A 5,000-nucleotide genomic window follows, 5' to 3' on the forward strand; every position below is an offset into this window, starting at 1 on the left:
CGTCGACGCCTGCTGCTGAGTCGGTTTTTACCTTTCGCATTCTGACGATGATTTCCTCCGCCGTAATTGGCGTGCAGAATTCCCGCGTTGGTATGTGCGGCTGTCTTTGATTTCCTTCGAAAGAGGGCAAGCCCTCGCATTCGCCAGTGGTTCCCCACAGCTCACCGTATAGTCCGATTACATCGGCGCTATTCGGTAAAGTGATTTTATCGCTTTCAAATTCTGCCCCCGTGATTGCCATGTCCACCAATTTCTTGGGGCATTTTTTGTAGACCTCCTGGTATCGAGCGTATTTGAATTTGCCAAGCTTAGTTCTCTTGCTTTGAGCCTTGGAGTTTGGCTTGGACTTTGAATTCTTCGAGTTTTTTGGGGTTTTTCGGCGTTTATCCCCCTCTCCGCCTTTTAGCATTTCGACTAGAGCATTCACAACGCGATTGATACCTTCGGGCCGGCATTCACCTTGGGCAAGTTTAACAATTTCGCTGTCAATTTTAGCCATTTCCGGATCCTCTAGAACGGGGCCAGCCCTGATACATTCGATTAGAGGTTCCTGCCATGCATCCTCCGCGTCGTCCTCATTTATCGTTTCGACCGGCGAGACGTGGATGTTGTTGGGTTCGGAGATGTTACTGGAGTTATCCTCCTCTGCCTCAGCCGGTACAACCGGCCTTTGGCGCGTATTTAGCTGTCTCCTTTTCTCACTGATCTGTTTCAGTGTTTTATCGGGGAAGTAATTTCTAATTTTAGCGCCTATCTGTTTTTCGGCTCTGAATCGGTCGTTTAACTCCCGAAGCAAAGCTGTCTCTTCCTCCGTCCAGACAGAGCATTTCCTGCCTTTCTTACCCTTACCTGGCTCTACAGTCTTGGCTCGTGCTGCGTTTCTGATGTCTGGGTGCATGTGCATTTCATGAATTGACAGTCCCCTTTTTGTGGCGAAGGTCTTGTCACACCCAGTGCATTTGAAACTCTGCTCAACAGGTTCACATTTACCCTTGCACTTCGGGATATGACATTTGATACTATGTATCTTTTCGGACTCTTTTCCACACTTCGCGCAGCACCAGACTAAACGCAGTTTTGGATGTTGTTTCTGCGCGTGTACTGCGATGGCTTTATCACTTGCGCATATTGTCTGTGTACCAGCCAGACTGCAGGCCAAGCAAGCGGTCGTCGAGGACAGGGGTATGTCAATTCGCTGAGCCAATTCGTGACCGTTTGAATCGCCAGGTTGTTTATCGGTGGCCCTCCTATCCAAAGCGGATATTTCCGCCACAGGGGTTCCAGGGCCGAGAACCCCTGCGTCCGAGGCTTTTTCGTTTGTGCATGTTCTACCCATAATTCAGTTTAGTTTATCGAAGGAGAGAGATCTAGGCGACAGTTCCATTTCGATGCCATCTCATGTCCATTTTCGTGCCAGTTCGGTATAAGGTTTAGCTGTCCTTTAGCATTTAACATTTAGCATTTCGCCTGCAGGCTTCGGCCCTGAGAGTACCCAAAGCAATAGCGTCGCCGACCGGTAATTCAAAGCTTGGCCAGTCCAAGGACTCCTCCTGCTAACAGCTGGCCAGACCCGGGGACGGCGCATAGTCCGTACATCCGGGTAATTATAACTGAACCTAGCTTGCGGCGGTCCTGACGCACACACATTCGAAAATGGATTGGTTGCGGCCTGATACCGTCTGAGTACCGTCGCGCAGTCGGCCAGGCAACCGAGGGTCTGTCACGAACACCGTTAAGGTGACGGACAGGCTCCGCCTCGGACCGTAGACCGACACGCAACGGGTCGCGACGTTCTACTAGGGGAGAAGTGCACGACTACCTCGCCGGAACATTCGCCGAAGGTGGTGTGCCCTCGCTAATGGAACCCGAAGGTCCATCCGGGGCATCGCGCACCAACGGGAGCCAGCGTTGTTGACGATGAATCTCCCCATTCGATCTTTTGGGTTTCTCAGGTTTACCCCTGAACGGTTTCACGTACTCTTGAACTCTCTCTTCAAAGTTCTTTTCAACTTTCCCTCACGGTACTTGTTCGCTATCGGTCTCGTGGTCGTATTTAGCCTTAGATGGAGTTTACCACCCACTTAGGGCTGCACTCTCAAGCAACCCGACTCTAAGGAGAGATCCTCCCGAAACGCGTACCGGTCACTACGGGCCTGGCACCCTCTATGGGTAAATGGCCCCATTCAAGATGGACTTGGACGCAATTCGATGTCTCGGGATAAACGGATCCTCCTGAACACTACATTTCCCAGCGGCGGTACCGCGGGATTCAGTGCTGGGCTCATTCCTGTTCGCTCGCCGCTACTAAGGAAATCCTAGTTAGTTTCTTTTCCTCCGCTTAATAATATGCTTAAATTCAGCGGGTAATCTCGCCTACTCTGAGGTCGTCAATTTCTTTGGTTTCATCGAAAGGTGAATAATGATGCTCGATGCAAAAAAAAAAAAAATAAACGAAAAGAAGCAAAAAAGCAAACACGTAGAGAAACTGTGCGTGAATCAACCTTTCGCATATTCAATTTTTCCTCCTCTCTCGTTTCAAAATGTTTGTATTTATCGTTCGATGAAACGAGCACAAGAGGGAAAAAAAAGTTGAGACACGACGTTCCCATAATTTTCGTGTTATTTCCTTTTTGCTTCAAACATTTTGCGGACTGCAGCTTCGTCGTATTGCTTTTATCAATTTTTAACAATTTCAAAGCGAAGACAACTCGCAAGACGATCCATTTCGTCTCGGTTCAATTTTAACGTCCGTCCGTATTATTTTTTGTTCCACAAGAGATTTCGAATAGGTTTCTTTATTTATCATCCCTTCTTTTCGAGCGCCACGGAAGCAAGAGGAAAAGCAAGAGCGAGAGAACATTTCGCGTATACTTCATTTAACAATTTTAACCAACACGCGATGTACTCCACACACCTCTTAGATTTAACAACTGCTTTTCTCTTCTTCTCCCCTTAGCGCAAGGGTAAACCCCATTTGTCTCTTCTTTGGAACGCAACAAAACTTTCGAGGACTGGACGACCGAGCGATGGTCGCGCGGTCTTCGCTTATCTTTAACAAACGAAGTAGTCCGTATGTATTCTAAATGTTGAAGCCTCCTAGAGCTTTAAGCCATGCGAGACATTGAAATGCTGTTTTAACGGGAGCATGCATAATTGCTGCAAACATACTTTTATCACAAGTTCTAGCCACGCCACGGAGGCTTCGAAGTTCCTTCACCATTCGCTTTCCTCTCTTTTGTTACACAGTTTCAGACTACGATCAGGGGTACCGAAACGCTGTATTGATTGTAAACAACCATTTTTATCTTGGAGCGGAGCGTTCCTTTACTCGTTAGATTTGTCTTGTCGCGTGTGTATTCGCTTTTTCGACGCTTTTTAACCATTTAACTTGTTTAGCGAAGCTAAACGCACAGACAGACAAAAAAAAAGGAACAGCATCGCGCGTCAAACAGCGACGACCCATCTGAAGCGATCTTTCATTTATACACCGTTTGTAAACAGAGAGATGTATAAAGCGCGGGGAATCATTCGAAACTCTGGGGCTATTCGAGCTTGCATTTCAGCAAATTATCATCTCAAACATTTCACTCGTTTGCTTTTTCTAAATTTATAGGAGAGCTTCTTTCGTTTATTTTTGACACACCTTTCGTAAATATCGTTTCTGGCAACGTCGGGAGCGTGGATTTCTACAAGTGAACAATCGCGCCGATCCGATAACTTCCAGCAGGATGGAGAATCTTTATAGATTATCTTCCGAGAACTCGGTGCTTTCACGGGCGGTCGTTTATAAATTTTAACGAACGACTCGCGCGCCGTGACGCACTTGCGCTAGTTCGAAGAGATATTTCGAAATTTGTTTCTCTCCTTTAACGGCCTGCATTTAGTGTATCGGTTGCGATTTTCGTCACATCGTTTCCACGACAAACGCCGACGAACTGCCCAACTATCGCTCGTACGTTGCGACTCTTTCTTTGTTTATCGTTCATTCATTCTTTCAATTTCGTTCGATAATCCCGCTCCGAAACGTTCTACTTTCGTTGAACGACGGCGAGATGTTTAGAAAGAAATGAATTACTCTTTTTTCGAGAAGCAAACGCAAGCAGTCTTTTGTTAAGAAAACGACCCTCAGCCAGGCGTGGTCCAGGAATTGTATCCGTGGACCGCAATGTGCGTTCGAAATGTCGATGTTCATGTGTCCTGCAGTTCACACGTTGACGCGCAATTAGCTGCGTTCTTCATCGACCCACGAGCCAAGTGATCCACCGTTCAGGGTAATCGTAAAATTTTGTATTTCAAACTCTTTAGATCTTTAGAGTGTTATTTTCATTATTAACACGCATCACATTCGATACCCACATCACTCTCCCACCCGGCGCGTGCGGGAGAGCGAATTCGGGCGTCGCCAACGTATTTGTTTGTTTGTTCGATCGTTGACGACACGATCGCGTCCAAGGACGGAAACCGTCGGAGAAACGCCCAGTGGCACGCTCCTCTCGACGGTCGGGCGTAAAGTACATTTAAAAACCTTGAAAAGTACGAACGCACACAAGGAATGCGAGCGCGCGTCCTGTCGCTGAATCGTGGGTTGCGAGATTCGAACAGACACACGGCCGGCGACGATCGGTCTAACTAATGGACACATAGTTTTTCAAAGACTCGCTATCGTCGCTTCTCAGCCGGTCCGTAAACAACACACATCGATCAGGCGGACGCACGAATCTTACCACGGTGCGTGTTTCGTAGATTCCAGGTTACCCGCAAGTACCTCTCTCTCCCTCTCGAAAGAGGAATCTCGATCCGTCCTTTTTGGACAATGGAGAAATCTTTTTATCGCAACACGGATGGCAAAGAAACAACCAAAGCGTAGGAGCGTGGGGACGAGAGCGACGAAAAGAACGTCGCGAAAACAAAGTTTCGACGGTTGCTCGTTCTAATACATCGTAGTTTCAACTCTCTCAGTTTTAACCACTCCTAGACGCTTCGTAAACTTTTAACAATTC

General features: G+C 47.4%; 1 non-coding gene across 1 annotated transcript; it reads right to left on the minus strand.

The window, feature by feature from the left end:
- Nucleotides 1-4,119: 4,119 nt before the first annotated feature.
- Nucleotides 4,120-4,274, minus strand: LOC143307469 (5.8S ribosomal RNA). Its single transcript, XR_013064606.1, has one exon. It is a non-coding gene; the product is annotated as a 5.8S ribosomal RNA (ribosomal RNA).
- Nucleotides 4,275-5,000: the final 726 nt, after the last annotated feature.

This window comes from Osmia lignaria, unplaced genomic scaffold (genome assembly GCF_051020975.1).
Source record: "Osmia lignaria lignaria isolate PbOS001 unplaced genomic scaffold, iyOsmLign1 scaffold0056, whole genome shotgun sequence".
Taxonomy (NCBI): Eukaryota; Metazoa; Arthropoda; class Insecta; order Hymenoptera; family Megachilidae; genus Osmia; species Osmia lignaria.